The sequence below is a fragment of the Mus caroli genome, chromosome 9, assembly GCF_900094665.2.
Source record: "Mus caroli chromosome 9, CAROLI_EIJ_v1.1, whole genome shotgun sequence".
Lineage (NCBI taxonomy): Eukaryota > Metazoa > Chordata > Mammalia > Rodentia > Muridae > Mus > Mus caroli.
The window spans coordinates 108,301,769-108,320,109 of NC_034578.1; positions in this window are offsets into that span (position 1 = coordinate 108,301,769).

The window sequence follows — 18,341 nt, forward strand, 5'->3', positions numbered from 1 at the left end:
ACTTTTCTCCTCTATGCTTCTATGATATTGGTCTTTTTAGATTGTACAAATAGGGAAAACCAGGGCAGATAGCCAAATAATGGAAATTAATGTGATGAGGAGACATGTGGACTCCTTGGTCCATTTCAATGTCACCCAGGATATCCAAACCTCAAAATATGGAACAGGGATGGATAAAGAAGTGTTGTATATTTTCATAATGGAATGCTGAAATGCTTTTTAAAAGTAAGAAAATTGTCATTTGAACAACAGGACTGGAGGAAATGAGAATTTATCAAAGGAGTAGTGAGGTAAGACTTAATTTTTACAAAGATAAATGGATTAGAAGACACAGGCTGAGATATTTGACGGTTAGTGGGCTGATGAATAATGGCCACACTGACCACTCCTAAGGAGCAGACCAAACACAATACATTGTGGAGCAGGTGATGGACCCACATTCACTCAGACCCCCTAGGGTCTCAGAGATCTCTCTTAACTTTGGCCTATTAGGCATAATAATGTGTCTTTACCATTTGACTTCATTGTAACTTCAGCTTAAGGTCAGCTTCAGTTTGGTCTGCTAGTCTACCCCACTGTTTGTACTCAGGACTGTCCCTCCCTTAAAGCAAGGGACATTCTCCTAGAGCCCCATTTCACTCCATCCTTAACTAAAGCCTGCTTTCATTGATACACTGTAGGTATCTAACAGATAAGGCAAAGTAGCCATCACTTGGATGAACGTAATTTGCTGCAGGAGAAAGCAGCCGCATTAGCAGACACTTGCAGGAGCTGGAAACTGGGTTTACTAAGCAGGTAAAGTGGATCAGAATAGGACACCAGTTAGCCCTCTCTATGGGTTTCAGTGGCATTTTGCTGAAACCTAGGGTGTAACATTTATTGAAAAGAAAAATACCCCTCCCCAGTATTTATTTCTAACATTCCCACTTTCCAGAAAGAGAAACAAAAGAGAATGTCATAGAGTGAAAAGTCAGGTTTGCCCTTCTCCCTAGAAACAAGGACAGGCTGGTGGTGCCCTGTGCCACTCGAGGTAGCGAAGAAGAAGGGATTGTGGTCAAAGGAAATGTTGGCTTTCTCCTAGCATCCTGCAGGCACAGCACATGGGGACCTGGTAGAGTGTAGGAAAGAGCCTCATCTTCACTGTTCCTGTGATCTGGTTATATTCCCCTGACTTTGCAGCCTTTCTCACTAACCTGAGCCTTCTCTGCTTCCTGTTGAATTTGAACCAGTAAATGTCTTGCTTTGGCCAAGAAAATATAGCAGAGATGAAAATGTCCTCTCTCTGGGATTGTGTCTTGAGAGGTTTTGTGTGTCCTTCCTAATCTCTTGAACTAATATCTCCATGAAGAAATCAAGCCCAGGTTACACCAGTAGAGAATGACGATGCAAGTTACACAGAAGGAGTCAGATGCCCTGATAGAAACCATTTGAGATCAGCCAACAGTTGGCCAACCAACCTGCAGACTGGCAAGCCAGCCCAGCCTAAATCAACCACTCCTTAACAGTCCTCCAGACGTTCAACACAACAACCACTGCTTCCTGCTTTCAACTGGAGTTTGTGGTTGTCTCATCATTTCTATATTTATTACAGTAAGTTAGCAGTAAATGTTTATTGTGTCCAATGTCCCCAAACAGATACCATGCTACACCACTTTGGAAGAGCTGGCCTAACACAGGCAGCAGGGATCAAGTTTATTCTCTGCTGCCACTCTCAGGAACATGTCCATCAAAGTGCTCTCCCCACCCCCAAAAAAATAAAGCCAAGAATCACTGAGTGATATTGCTGATAGATATGTGCAAAATGTTGCCTATTCTCACAATCTAGAATACTTGGATTCTGGCATGAACCCAGTTGGACAGAGCATCCTTCACTGGGGTAGAGATGAAAGGCAGGAGATGCAGGTAGCCATTAGCATGCACAAAGCAGACTATTTTGTCCTCTCTCACTCTGCAAGTGTTCCAAGCCAGTCCTGTCTCCCTCTCCCTCTCCATTCCTTCCATAGCTGGCAACCAAAGACAATTAAGTGGAAAGGCACTTAAAATCTGGGGCCTCTGAAGCATTCTTTATGTCATTCTCAATCTCCCTAGTTTCATGGGCCCATTTTTAATTTCGTCTGGCAGCCACTACAGGAGACAAGGAAGGTAAATCAGAGAGTTACATTTTATGGGGCCTTTGAGGCTACAGCTATAAGTAATTCCTGGGGCTTTTTATTTATTCTCCTACTGTAGGCAATTTGGTTTTTCTTGGACTCTTTCCTCCTGTTGCATTCTGCGGCACCCCCCACTTCTGTTCCCAATTCTGTTGTTTTTGAGAAGATGAAACTAGTTAAAATATAAACAGGGTGTGCCCCGCCTCCAATGGCTGACTTCAGTTGCATTAGCAGCAAAACCCTCATTTGCTGGCTGTGCCTATCAAGCGTCCAACTGAGGGTGTTTGGAAGGAAAATTTTTCTCAGTAAGAGATAATTTTCTACGCAGTGACCCACCCTACATGATAATTTGTGAGCATCCATCTGTACACTTCAGGTTTTTCGCTTTCTTTGCTGTAAAATTCACACCATGAAGAAAAACCACTTTCCCTTCTCCAGGTAGTGCTGGACAATGATCTCAGGGCCTTGCACACCAGACAAGTGTACTACCACTAAGCTACAGCTGCCTGGACTTTTTAATTTGTTTGTTTGGTTGGTTGGTTGGTTTTGTTTTTGTTTTTCCTTTTAGAAGGTAATTCCAAACCATCAAGACAAAACAAGGAAACGAATGGGTCATTAGTGGTAAGACACTTGTCAATGAGAAACAGGGTGGCTTTAAATCTGTGAATGGAGAACTATATATCCTTCCTTTGTACCAAGTCTACCCATGGCTCTGTCTCCACCCACCCTTGAAGAACTGGCCTTGCTGAAGAGCAGAGAGATCCTGCCAGTCTGATGTTATGTTGGGCTAGGTGCTCACAGAACATCCGTGTAATCTGGGCTCTTGGAAAATCTTTCTTAGATTTGCACACATGTAACCACATAACAGCACAGCCATAAAGGCTGAAACAGATAAAGAAGCACCCATAGCTTGCTGCTATATGCACCCAGAAGGCTTTAGAAAACAGAAACTTATTAACACTTTAGTGGAGGTCTCCTGGGCTGAGGTAGGAAGACATGGATGTACGTGTTTCCAGAGGCTAGCCCAGCATAGACACTGGAGCCATCCGGTACTCTTACCTGGGTTCTTGTGGCCCCCTTCTATTTGCTCACTCTGGTCTGACATGTAACTTGTGTGCATATGGGCCTTTTGCTAGCACCTATGGAAGTTATAGTCTTTATCACAAACTCAAAGTGTGTCCCACAGCTCAGATCCTTACCTAAGGTCTACACACAGATATAGGTCTACACACAATGGCAGGGATGCAATTGCATCATTCTCTGCTCATCCACTGATACCACTTCTCCTCTCCAGATTTCTGTGTTCTTTCTTTGTTTGACAGCTCTGTCGCACAGCTTCTTAGATTCTCCACTGCCCAGTCACTATGGATATACACTTACTACATGGAAACAAAATGGAGCCCAGGCTTACCTCAGATTTGTTCTGTAGCAAAGGATGTCCTTGAACCTCTGACCCACTTGGTTCTACCTTCTGAACACAGGGATTAGAGGAATGTGCTACCACATGGGTTCACACTGCGCTGGGATTGGGACCCAGGGTTCTGTACGAGGTAGAGAAGCGTCCTAGCAACTGGACTTCATGCCTAGTCTAGCCTTATGAAAGATGTTTTAGCACCTAGGGTCTACATAAGACATCATTTTCACAACATCTGATGACAGAGGTTTTATAAACTGAAAATCATATGAAAAACGAGAAGAATGCCGTGTCTGTCTCCTCTGGTTTCACCTGATCAGCCTTTTGGTTTAAAATCACGCTGTCTATCCAGAGCCACGGAATGCCCCTGCTGGGGTCAACTCTTTCCACCTAAGGGACCATCATCACAAGTCTTCCTGGGAGTTTCAGCACCAGTTAAGTGAGATAATTTTATACAAGAGAGAAAATAAAACTAGCAAAACAAAATGGTACTAAAAACTTAATGTATGACTGTTGTAGTTGTGTGGTAAATCCAAACAAGAGTAGCTGCATTATGGCAGGTGTGGTGGCTCCCACTTCTAACCCTCCACACAGGAGGCCAAAGATGGCAGACATGAGTTTGAGGTAAGCATTTGCTGTGGTTGTGAGTTTCTGGCTAAGCCTGAGCTACAGTGTAAAACCATGAGTCCAAAAAAGAGAGGCATAGCAAAGAAAGAATAGAAGGGAGGGAGGGAGGGAAACACATAACTATAAAAATCAACAGTTGAAATGGACATTTACAACCATTCATGACATATGACAACTGGAGACACATTCCTTCTGGTGAACGATGAATGTGTGCTCCAGTCTCTCTGGTTCTCTAAGAGCTGTCACTGAAGTGACTCAGGACACTCTCTAGGACAAACACTCAGGAACTCAGAACTGGGCTTCCTCTCTGTTTTTTGTCTCCTGTACCCTCATCTGAGAGTTCTGGAATGAATGCAACGTTGGCTTTTGAAAAATCATTTGGAAGACTTCCTTTAGTCTCCACTTGAGAACCATTTAAATAGCATTGCAGTTTCTGCTCTGTGGAGGCTGAAAGAATTCACCTGGAGGCCATCTGTGCCTGGTGCTGCATCGAGGGAGAAGTCTCACAGAAGGGCTGAAACCTTGTTTGCGCGTGTGCAGAGTCTTAACGCAGGCGCTTCCAGGTTTAATTTTAGTAATTTGTATTTTCCACCAAAAATAAAAAAATCATCATCATCCATGCGAGAGTGATTTAAAGAGACTTTTGTAAATATCTCCTTGACTTCTCAGCATCTCCCGCGTGTTGGTGGCTGACTCTTGCTTCCAGTTCTGCACTTGAATTCATCCCCTACTTCTTAATTATTTTGTCCTGACCAGGCCAGCTGGGGGAGGGGGTGCCCATTTTGTTTCACTTGATCAGCCAAACAAGGTTGGGGGATTACTTGCTTATTCAGCTACTTTGCTATGTTCCGAGATGCCCATTGCTGCATTTAAGGGCTTCTTTACATTTTACTCAAAGTTATGCAATCTGTCTCTTGATACCTTCTCGATATGAATGACTGAACATTCATTTTAATTTCTTTTTTGGTTATTAATGTAAGCATTTAGCTGTTCCGCATGACTTCATTCTCAGCCTTATTACATAGTGCTATACTTAAGATATGAACATATCCACTTCATTGCCTTTGAGCTGGAAACTCTGAGAGACATTTTTAATTTTCAGATAACATGTCCATTTGTTTTTGGAGGCTTGTGCATGCATTGATTATATCCAATGGTAGGTTTCATTGGGGTGTTTCTGTATGCTTACCTTGCCTACCCGATCCTACCTTACCTACAACCCCTGGTTCTTCCTGCCTGTGCCCTTGTGTCTTCTCCTTTAAACGTAGACTTCCAACCAGGAGGGGAAATAGACACCATTTGACCTGGGTGTGACTGGGTTTGACTTAGTTAGATTAGCATGAAGAGCCTCACTTCCATCCTGCAATGAGCACGGCTTCTTTATGGCTGGAAACAGTCCAGTGTTGGTCCCATGCTTTCTTTTTCTTACCTGTTAAAGAACACCAATGTTGACTATGTAACGTGTCTATTGTAAATAGTCTCATGCTAAACATGGGTCAGTAGCTGAGCACATTTTAATATTTTTCCTCCAATTTTTATTAGATATTTACTTCATTTACATTTCAAATGCTATCCCGAAAGTCCCCTATACCCTCCCCCGACCCCACCCCACTCCCCTACCCACCCATTCCCACTTCTTGGCCCTGGTGTTTCCCCTGTACTGGGGCATATAAAGTTTGCAGGACCAAGGGGCCTCTTTTCCCAATGATGGCCATCTAGGCCATCTTCTGCTAAAAATGTAGCTAGAGGCACGAGCTCTGGGGGTACTGGTTAGTTCACGTTGTTGTTCCACCTATAGGGTTGCAGACCCCTTCAGCTCCTTGGGTACTTTCTCTAGCTCCTCCAAATTGGTTTTTTGAGACAGGGTTTCTCTGTGCAGTCCTGGCTGTCCTGGAACTCACTCTGTAGACCAGGCTGGCCTCGAACTCAGAAATCCACCTGCCTCTGCCTCCCAAGTGCTGGGATTAAAGGCATGTGCCACCACTGCCTGGCTCACATTTTAATTTTTTACTTCCTCTGGTTAAAGAGAAACCCTTATGCCATTCTCAATCTATTTGGGATAGGCTAACTCTGTGTGTGTGTGTGTGTGTGTGTGTGTGTGTGTGTGTGTGTGTGTGTGTGTGTATTATGTAGGTCTGGATATGAAATTGCTCATCTCTATGTGAGCCCTGGCAATTGAACTAGGGTTGCCAGGCATGGGCTGTAAGCATCTCTTCCTGTTGAGCCATCTCCCCAACCCCAGTCTTACTACATTTCTAGTACATCAAGTGTAAATGTGTAAATCCACAGAACTTGTCCACAGATCTCATGATGTTCTGTACTTGAGTTTCATTAGTACCGACAGGGAAGAACAATTTTACCACCCTGATCCTTTTTTGAGTTTCTTCTCAACTTCTTGTAGGTTGAACGGTGGTTTTGAAGGTTATTAATTTAGCGCATAAACTTAGGCAGCTGCATCAAGAAAATGCCCGACTGCCTTGCTTCATGCCTCTCCTGTTCTTTCGATCCTAGACACAGCTGGAATCAGGCTTAGAAGACCCTGTGCTCTTATAGGTGTTAGATTCTCATTAAAACAAACTGAGAAGCACTCAGTTATGAATGTAATCATAAGGGAGGCTTTGGGACAGGTCTGGGGGGACAGGCACTGATTATGACACCACAGCTCATCTAACTCTGGCACCAACGGTCCACCCTTCGCTCTTTGTAGCTTGGAATTCACTTCAAAGTTTTCAGTGCTGGCTCCAACAGAACATGTCCCCCAGTGTTGAACAGACCCAGAGCCTTCTGTAGAAACCCAACCTGGGTTCCACCTTGCTTGTCTGTGTTCCTTAGGGTTCCATCCTACACTGGCTTCTGTTCTCACTGTGGAGTCTGAGAGAATCTCCCACAGACACACACAGGATTGCACGGCTGTTCACAGTCTCCTCATATTGAATACTTGCAGGGCTTTCTCTTTCATCAGAACATATGTGCTGTGCACTGACAGCTCTCTGGGCTCTAGTGGCCAAGACAGTTCTCTCAGTAGAATGTGAGGCCAGGCTATTCTACTCACTCTTTCCTTGGCTTGTCTCAGGCTTTCATGGGCCGCAGTCTTCTGTCTCCTATAGCCTGCTTCTCCCTTCTCACCCCAAGCCCTGCATAACCTTTGCTATCTCCTCATCTGTGCTACATCCCTGCTACTCCATGTGCAGCCATCAAGCCTGGTGAAGTTGCCCTAATGCTCCAGGAGAATGGCAGCCTCCCACCTGGAGCCCTTACCTCTGTCTTTTCACTATGTTCTGCTCCATCTGCTTCCCACTTGCAAGTGAAGAAAACTTTGACATGACAAATACCCCTTCCAAACACATTTGAAGAGACCTCCTCTACTCTAAATCTCAGTGAAGAAGACTAAGTCCACAGGGTGCCACAACAGACCACTATAACCTGGCTGTTTTCTAAGTCAGCATCCATGATTCCTGTCCCATTCAACACAAGACGATTAATATGTCCACTGTTTCTTACACCACAACTTTTAGGTGTGAGCTTCGTGCTGTGCCCTCCAGATTTGAACACACATCTTGTCAGTGCGCAGTGCTTGTGTAGCATCTTCTGGTCTCTCTCTGCTCCCATGCAACCCGACTTTCCACATCCATCTGTGGCTTCTGTCATAGGCAACAGTGTGTTTAATAGCAGTCCTACATTTTTTTTAGGTCTAACCTTAGAGCATTTAACAATTTGATGGAACAGGTATTAACATCTAGGCAACTTGAAGCCTCCCTCAACCCCCCAAAAATCACTGACTATTATAGAGCTTGAAATGGGTGTGTACAGACATCCTGGAAAAACCCATGAAGCTCGGTTCAGTTCCCACTACATTATGGTGCATAAGACATCCCTGAAGATTCACTTGTAGAATAAACTACCCTCTACTGAGTCTACCCATGTAAGGATAGACTGGCAAAATAATGCCTTTGCTCACTGCTTCTACTAGCCCCCAGAGTCCTATTACTCAATTTTGAAATACATACGTGTACATGTATTTGTAGATGTAGATATAGATATAGATATAGATATAGATATAGATATAGATATAGATATAGATATAGATATAGATATAGATATAGATATAGATATAGATATGTGTGTGTGTGTGTGTATATATATATATATATATATATATATATATATATACACAAAAAAAACCAAAAACATGTTGATATTGTGCATTAACTTTTCCAAGTGTAATCTGTGACATTTGGTATACAGATTTTAAATTCTATTCAGATCCATTATTTTTAGGCTTTACTGTGCTTGACTGACTTGGATTCTTTTCTGCAATAAAAGGGGAGAGGATACGAATGTGCACAGACAGCCAGTGTCACCATGATGCATCATCCAGCAGCCTGTGACTCTGGCAACAGGGGAAGAAGACTATTTGTCCCTTTTTTTGTGTTTTTTTCTCATGGTAATGTGACTCTGAATAACAGGCCCCTGTTCTCTTTCATATTTGCTCCCCGCACAATCATTTTTTTTTAACCACTCTATCCTAAAATTGGAGAGGAAGTTGCCTGGTTGAGCTGGACAATGGAGACGCCTCTGGTCTGCAGAGATAGAAGGCAACCCTACCTTCTCCAGTTGGCAGCAGTCAACACACCACCTGCTCTCAGACTGAGATCATTGATTCACACGATTTTGCCTTTGTAATTGCTGAGTCATTTATTGTGTTAAATCGATTCTTCATCTCAAATGTAGACTGAATAGCCGTGCTCTCGAATGGCCTCTTAGCATCTCATTTCACACACAAAAATAAATGTTTCCAGGATCTTCAGTCTGACCTGCAATTGCTCACTCACTCTATACTCACCTCCCAACTACCAATTGTACCTTATTCTAGCTTATCTCTGACACTGAGACTATGTATTATAGACCAGTCGCCATTTAAGAGGAGATTCACTTCCTCAGGGTTAAGTGTGTACATGTGTAACTGGGAATTGTGCACATGAAAGCAGGTGCCCTCAGAGTCCTGAAGAGGGCCTCAGACCTCCTGGAGCTAGAGTTACAGATCATTGTGAGCTGCCCACATTGGGTACTGGGACTAGAACTCAGGTCCTCTCTATGAGCAATGGGTGCTCTTAAATGCTGGGCCATCTTTCCAGACTCCTCCCTCAATATTATTAACCAAAAATCTTATGGTTGATTCCATTTGGCCACTACATAATTTCTAAACTTAAGGAAGGCAGAGGAGTCCTCATGGTTTAGTAAAGAGAAAGGAAAAAAGCAAAGACAGACAGACTTGGGTAAGTTTATTTCTATTCCACACATTAGCTGTCTGACTTTGGGCAAGAAACTTATCTCTCTGGTCCACAGAGAGACTGGAGGAGTTTTAAGCACATCTAGCTGGTGCTTATAAGGACTATATGGACTATGTGAAACACATGCCCTACCTCCTGGAGTTCTCATTAGTGAAGATGGGTCCCTTTCCCTCCTTCCGATATGCATCTTCCTGGATGTCTCAGCTGATGAATGATGGCACTTTGATGCATTTTATGAGGCTTTGGAACGGTCCTTCAGAGTTTGCAGAGGGAAGGAAGAATCTGATAGATATTCCTACATGCATGTCACAAGAACTGAGGCACCACAAGATGAAGCTCTCCTTAATCCTCCTTCCAAAGACTTAAGTCTAGGGAAACCTGTGCTGTGAAGCCTGCTGATCAATAATAACTTATGCTTGCATATCTCACTACATACTCAGAAAACTACTCAGTTCCAGGAAGTATTATACATCTCTTTTGCAAGTCAGAAGTCTGTGATTCAGAGAGGTTAATAATAGTACAATTAAAGAGGACCCTGGCTCAGGTGCAAACCAGACTGTCCGATTCCCTTCAGCTACCTGCTCCTATAAACTACCGAATCCACACAGTAGGCATTTGTTACTTTCCTTGTGTCTGTAACAAAATACGCAGAGAGGAAAGATTTCTTTGGACTTGTGATTTTTACCAGCTTCTGCCACCGCTGCTTGGCCGCCAGAATTTGAGCAGAACGTGAAGGCAGAGAAACGCTGCCCACGTCATGGCAGACAGAAGCAGAAAAGCAGGGAGGCTGACACTCAACTAGCTTGGTCTTTTCCTGTTTCTTATCTCCAGCCCACGGGCTGAAGCCGCTAATACTCAAAGCGGGTCTTCCTGGCTCTCTGGGAACGCTCTCACACTCCCATCCATGCCGAAATCTTCCTTGACAGTCTACTAGATAACTCTTAAGTCCGCTCAAGCTGACAGTGAAGATTAGCCACCACAGTTGGGTACTGAATGTGTATGTGCCGGTCTTCATTTTATACAAAACCTGTTTCCAGAAAGTTCTATCATTCTTTCACTGTCAGCATCTCTGTCCTGGATGAATGGTCAGTATCAGAGAACTTCAAAGAGCTTGCATTCTGGCTCCAGTGAGCTCACGCCACTCTTCTGAGTGGTCCCCACTCATCCACGAGCACATGGAACTGTTTTCTTCTTAAGAAAAATTACAACCTCTGATGCTTTCTACGGAGGTGACAGCAGCAGAGGACCCAAGAGAAGCAGGCGAGGACCCGAGCCACAGAAATGTCAGCTATTTGAGAAAACCAAAGCACCTGCTTTTCTTTAAGATGCCAACCCAGCCCCTCGCCAGACTCTGCCACGCAAGAGCTGCAGTTTGAATTATCAAAAACAAAAACAGATCGCTGGTTAAATTACTCTGATTATTTCTGTAAGGAAACAATTACACCTAATTACAGGCAAGGCTGAGGTGTTGCTTCCGTAATGAAACCAAGGGGGCAGGCATAAGTTCGAGATCTCATTAGCCAGCTTCTCCTAGCTTCTAAATATACCCCCATGCACTTCCCACTGGTCTTTTACCGCGGGATTGATTCGAAGCCAGGAAGGTCTTCATAAGGGCTTACTAAAATAAAACTCCACTCTGGAGGCTTCTTTTTGTATGTGACTTTCGTAATTCTGCTGAGATGTATAAAATAGAAGAAAGTGGGATGTGACCAAAGCGGCCGCTGGGCACACCCTCGGCTCAGCACCTGAAGGCAGTAAAGTGTTTGTCTCTCTATTTGTGAGTCATCTGTGTCGCAGGAAACAATTTAAGTAAGCACTTGACAGTACCCAAAGTTCCAGTCTGATTCTAACTCAGAAATTCTGTTTTCACGATCAGTCTTTGTCTCAGGTTTTTAAATATAGAGTTTCATAGAGTTGCTTTATTTCATTATGTATTTACTGAGCCAGGGTTGCTCATAGTTCAAGCTGGTCTCGAACTTGCTATGTTCCTGAGGATGGACTTGAATACTTGACCATCCTGTTTTTGCCTCCCGAGTAATGGTGATTATACTATCACATCTGGTTATGCCATGCTGGGATCAAAGCTAGTCTAGACCTCTACTGACTCTGCTACATGCCCAGTCCCAATTATAGAATTTTGAATCCAGTCTTAGATTTCCCACAAAGGGGAAATTAAGGAAGCCCAGGCAGGGGTGGAGCCTGGGCATGACCTGAGAGAAGGAGACGGTTGGTGGAGACAGTTCCTGCTCACCAGCAAGAAGAAATAGCAGAAGAAGAATAGGCTTAAGAGGGTGGATATCTAAGGCTATGGAAAGAGAAGCAGTTTCTGTCCATTGAATGCAAGGTCCCCTGTGTGTTCTGAAAAGTTCCCAGCAGTAAAGTATCCTAGCATGGAATAGCCTTGATCTTTAAAATCAGGATTGACTCAAAGTCCCCACCACCATAAGATGGGTGAGTAAGAGGAAAGTCACAGAGGAGAGAAGGGCAGCCAGGTCACACCATGTCATCTTAAAATAGTGAGCAGAAGATAGAATGATACCCTGAGAAACATTAGGGTTCAAAACCCAAGAACATACAAGGTTTAGCTGACTTCTTGAAGATTTTGACAGGACCACATCATGAGATGTGAGGCTTAAACAGTATTGTCTTAAAATGAATAGGGTGGGAGACAGGTACCTGGCTTTCTTCTGACTCTTGTGCTGGACAACTAAGTCTGAAGGTGGCTGTGGGTCTAGTAACTGGAGCCTAGTATCCACTGCCTGAGGTTGTAACTGACTACAAAGGCTAGAGGTAAACATAAAAGCATCCTTGGATGTTGTGCACATCCAGAGCTTAGCTGTGTTATCACACCATGTGAATGCAGTCATAGATGCTAACTCTGATGGTTCGCAAATGCTCAGCTCAGGGAGTGGCATTATTAGAAGGTGTGGCCCTGTTGGAGTAGGTGTGGTCTTGTTGGAGAAAGTGTGTAACTGTGGGTGTGGGCTTTAAGACCCTTATCTTAGCTGCTTGGAAGTGGATATTCTGCTAGCAGCCTTCAGATGAATATGTAGAACTCTCAGCTCCTCCTGCACCCCATGCTTGCCTGGATGCAACCATGTTTCTACCTTGATAATAATGGACTGAGCCTCTGAACCTGCAAGCCAGACCCAATTAAATGTTGTCCTTATAAGAGTTGCCTTGGTCATGGTGTCTGTTCACAGCAGTAAAACCCTAACTAAGACAGTAACCATACAGAACTGATAAATGAGGAGCTGTGGAAACGTCAACACTGTCTGCACACCATCCTTTTGTTCGGAACTTCACCAAAACAGAGAACAGGATGTAGGCCGTAGGCTGAAGGATAAGGAAGCAAACAGCCCAGACAGTAGTTCTGCAGGGCCTGTGGTGTCAATTGCCAGAGCTTGAGGCTGAGCTACAGAAATTAGGAAAAACTAAACCAAGTCTTATAAGAGTATATTATTCCCAAAGATTTGATGGTTTGGGTTGTCCAAAATAAGAAGTTATCACTAGATTCCTGAAGCTTCCCAAACTCACACCCTCAATAAAGGCTTCCTCCCTCCCTAAATTCCCACCCAGAAGTGGCTGAGGAAGGCGTGAAGAATAGAACAATCTTCCTTCCTGGAAGCCAGGAGAATAATAGGACAGGACAATCTTCCTTCCTGGAAGCCAGGATAATGATGCTCAGGGTGTTCCCACACATGGCATCTCAGTCATCCTGATTCATTAGCTGTTTGGCACTTCCCACTGATCATCTTCACCATCCCTCCTAAATCATGATCCTTATGGCCTTTTCGTCCAGAAAAACAGACAAGTTAACACAAGTTAACAGGCAAGCATGACTTATAGACTGCCAAAACCATGGAGCACTGTGGAATTGTCTGAAATAATCAAATCCAAGAACCCGGGGCTTATATCTCAATCTTGGGACGAAGGGGCTTTCTCACATGCTCACCCTGCAGTACTGGGTTGGTTACTTTTCTTATTGGTGTGAATGAATGCCCGACAAAGGCAACTTAGGGAGGGTGGTTCGTGACGCTTGTGGTTCAAGGGGATACAGTCTACCGTGGTGGGAAAGGCATTGTGACAGATGACTCTGGGAGCAAGTTTAAGCATCCTTACTTCTCAAATGATAAGGAGGTAAAGAAAAAGGAATTCCACCTGGATTTCTCCGTTTCCCCTTTTCATTCACGTTGAGACCACAATCCATCATTCTCAGTTTAAGCAAGTTGACCATCACCAACACCAGTGATCTTGTGTTGTGGTTGTCATCATGGGAACAAAGACACAGTTAGTCCCCAGCTTGCCCTTTGCTCAAGCCATAACTCTTTCTGAGCCACTTTTTCCCCTTGAAAGTCATCCAATTACTTGACCTTCTGTCATGGAAAGAATGACCTCACTCTTCGTCACGCTTCTGGCACCTAGTCCCCACTGATTCTCTAGAACTTTCTAGTACTTAGGTTATTTTATTGCAAAATCAAAATACAGTGAAAAGCTACTTTCTCCTTAATCTCTCTGTGTGTGGTGTATGTAAGTGAATTTGTGTGTACATGTGGTATACATGTGTGTGCATGTGGAGTTCAAAGGTGAATGTCCAATATCTCCTTAATCACTGTCCACTTTATTTTCTGAAACACGGTCTCTCACTGAGCCTGAGGCTCATTCATTCAGCAAGATTGGCTAGCCAATGAGTTCAGGGTCCCTCTGTCTCTACTTACTCAGTGCTAGGGTTGGGTATCCCAACATTACAGAGGCTTTATGTGAGTGCTGTCCAAACCCCACTGACTCAGTTGCCTACCTATTCCAAATAGCTTTTCTCTTGGCATGCTCTGATTCCTGACTAGCATAATCAGGACTCGTCTGTGTTATTACATCTTCTGAATAAGTGCTGCAACTGATTTAAGACAACAACAATACTCTAGGATAGAAAAATAAGATGCTCATTTTCTGCTTGTTCTATACATACCCATCTAGCTGGTGTTGTGATCGAATTTCACAGATGTGATTAAAGTCCCAAGTCGGTTGATCTGAAAATGAAAGGCCATCAGATGGATGTAATTAGTTAGATGAGCCCTATCGATGCAGTGCTTTCTCAAGTGGGAACCAGAGGAGGAGGGCGGTGGAAAACTGAAGCTTTAGAGGGATTCAGCAAGCCTGTGCTGACATCAGATGGAAGCAAGCTCACTCTGAGAAATACAAGCAGCCCCTGGAAGTCAGAAGCAGCCCTAAGTCAACAACCACTACCAACATGCGTGTGAGTCCCTTAACCTCAGGAGCTGGGCTGTGCCAAGAATAGAAATGAACCTAGAAGAGAGACATTCACATCCAGATAAAGATTCAGCAAACCTCAGTCTTCTGCCAGTCCAAGAGATGAAGCCAGCCATGACCTGCTGTGTGGTCTGACCCACAGAGCTGAGAGCTACTGTCTTAGTGTCCTCTTGCTGTGAAGAGAAATGATGACCACAGCAACTCCTATAAAGGAAAACATTTAATTGAGGCTGACTTACCATTTCAGAGGTTTAGTACAGTGTCATCATGGTGGGAAGCATAGATGCCTGCAGGCAGACAGGGGGCTGGAGAGGTAGCTCCACATCTGAATCCAAAAGCAACAGAAAGAGAGTGACACTGGGCCTGGCTTGGGCATTTGAAACCTCAAAGCCCAATCTAGTGACACACTTCCTCCAACAAGGTCACACCTCCCAGTCGTGCCACTCCCTATGAGCCTATGGGGGCCATTTTCATTCAAACCACTACAACCACTAAAAGAGAATCACTTTCAGCTTCAACATATATAAGAATATATTTCACAGCAAAAGGAAACCTAATATATCGTCTGTCACTTTTCTCATTCTCTTTTGTGTGTCAAAAGTGTTGTTTGTTTGTTTGTTTGTTTGTTTTGTTTTTCTGGTTCATTTAAAGAACTTTGTCAATTTATGATTACCTGAAATTTGAGTGGCATATACCAAAGTGAAAATTGTTTTTGTGTTATCTGAGTGGGAAGTTTCTGAACACCACATATATTGGTTGCTCTTTTGATCATATTCTAGCAAGTATGCAACTAAATACTGTTTTTGCCCCTCTGACTTCTTCATCCCCAAATGCACATTTAGTAAAATATTTGATTCTACCAAGTCATGAAAATGCTAGAATGTCTTCCTACTCTCTCTCTCTCTCTCTCTCTCTCTCTCTCTCTCTCTCTCTCTCTCTCTCTCTTTTGATTTGTTTGTTTGTTTGTTTGTTTGTTGATACAGGGTTTCTCTGTGTAGCCCTGGCTGTCCTGGAACTCACTCTGTAGACCAGGCTGGCCTTGAACTCTGAAATCTGCCTGCCTCTGTCTCCCAAGTGCTGGGATTAAAGGCATTCACCACAACTGCCCAGCAATTTCCAATCTCATTATATACTGTTTTCTTCTTTTTCCTACAGAACTGACTCCTACTACTATGATTATGATTTAAAAGTCCTCATTTCCTGATGAGCATGGAAGCACATGCCTTTGATCCCAGCACTTAGGAGGCAGAGACAGGGAATTCTCTGTGAGTTTGAGAGTAGCCTGGTCTATACAGCAAGTTCCAGAACAGCCAGCACTATACAGAGAAATTCTGTCTATAAAGATCCTTGTTTCCTACATTTTCTCTAGACTACAGGCTTGCTTTTTCTGTTTGTTTAGTTACAATAGCCTAATAAAATCTAGTTGCTTTGTAATCCTTGAGTGTATCAGTCTAATGTAAACATCTCTACTAAAATTGAATATCAAATACACCATTGCATCCACTGAGTTCCTGGACAACAGATACTATGGGATGACAGAACTCGTGGGTCTCAGGTAGAACAGTCACAAAACCTCAGGCTTAAACATGACTGTTACTGTGCACCTCTTAACTCCTCATGATCTTTGAGCTCATAAGTCTTAGTGGATTCAGCAGTAAAGGAAGGCTACAGGATTATTAATGGCTGTGAAGCTAAGTGAAACTTGGCCTTGTTCAAGGTACAGAGGAAATACTCAAAGGACATCATTATTTCTTTTACCAAAACCTGGTATGTGTGTGGGTGTGCATGTGTGTGTTCATGTGCACATGTGTGTGTGTGTGTGTATGTGTGTGTTTCATTCCACAGCGAATCACAACCCAGTGCCATTCTCCCAGGAATAATGAAAACTCTTAGAAGAGACCCTGTTTCATCCCTGTTTAATTTCCCTCTAGCCACCTTCATATCCCATGGTAGAATGTTTTCTATCATTAGTGAGAATTCAAGGTCCAAGAGATAGATCAGTGAATGAAAGGGTAAACACCAAGAATCAATGTTGATCCACCTTTTACTTCTGAAATAGACCCAAGAATTTTATAACAAGTTTACTATTGCTGACCAAGGGAGCACTCCATGTTAGATCATCTCAAGGGGCATCCAGCTCATGGTATACTATGTCATGCCTCATGCAGTTCTATCAGGATGCAAGTGATGGGATTCCATAGAACTATGTGCCTTATGCTCCAGACCAGGTTTTAACAATTCTCTTCAAGATATGAGAAAAGAAAGGGTAAGGTGAGACGAAAGTGCATGGAAGTGAGCTCTACTCCCAACTGCCCACTGCTTAAATTACTCGAATTCAATAGAAGCAGCCCTGCCTATGCTATGCGATGCTGGCAATATTTTCCCTGATCCCTGAGGTCATCTTTCCTGTAGGATGCTGTAGTCAAGCTTTAATTCCCCTCCCCTTTCATTTTTAATTAAAGCTTCCATTACCTATTGACTCTGCAAATTCTTCTGAAAGTGCCAGATGAGACGGAAGGTTCATTACATTCAAATCAATTCCCAGGCTGGCTATGCCTCTTCACAGGCAGTGGGCCAAGCCCCTTGGGTCTTCTAAAACTGAACAGAATGAAGACCCTGAGTTTCAAACACTTCACCAGGTCCTGAGGCTGTCCAGAGGCCTTGGCTATAGTTCTTGTGTCCCAGAAACGTCTCTAACTCTCCCTAGACTACACTGCTCTCCCTACTGCAGAGACTGTATTCAAGTAGTCAGAAAGTGTCTTTCAAGCAAGAATGATGTTGGACATGAAGCTCTCTAACACCTGGCCTAGATCTACACCATTCATAAACCCACAGAAAACTAAAGCTCATAGAAGACCTCAAAATTACCATGCCTCACATCCTCTTTTTCAGAATTGTATGAAATAAAGAAATAATTCTGATGAGTCATTCGGAGGTATGAAGTCTGGCTTATAAGCACCTGAGAACTCTGGAGCTTCTATTATTTTATATGTTATGTCTCTGTTCATAGAGGAGGAAGCCAAGGTCCAAGGGTACACAGTAAGCTTTCATTGTCAGATTGGGCAGATTACTCAGTGGTTAAAGCATTTACTAAGCAAGCAAGAAGGCCAAAGTTAATATCCCCAGAATCCACATAAAGACTGGGTGAGTATAGTGACCCACCTGTAATTCCAGAGTTGTAAAGACAGAGACAGAGGATCCTCAGAGCAAGCAAATGAGCCAACTTGCAAGCTCTGAGAGCAATTGAGAGTGCTGCCTAAAGGAATAAGAGAGAGCAACTAAAGAAGACTCATGATGTCAGCATTGGACCTCCATGTACATACTACATACATACAGCATACACACACAGAGACATACACACACACGCCCACCCACACACACACACACACAGCTATTTGAACATATATAGACACATGCACAGAACACATTCATATGTTAAAAAATATCCATTATCCACTGAAAGCCATGAACACAGACTAAGTCCTTCTATTCTATCCTAAATGGTTTTCACATTTTTCCTGAACAGAAAGAACTATTTTCTCTTTTAATTTGCAAGACAACAAATGAAGTCATACCTCAATGCATTCTTCT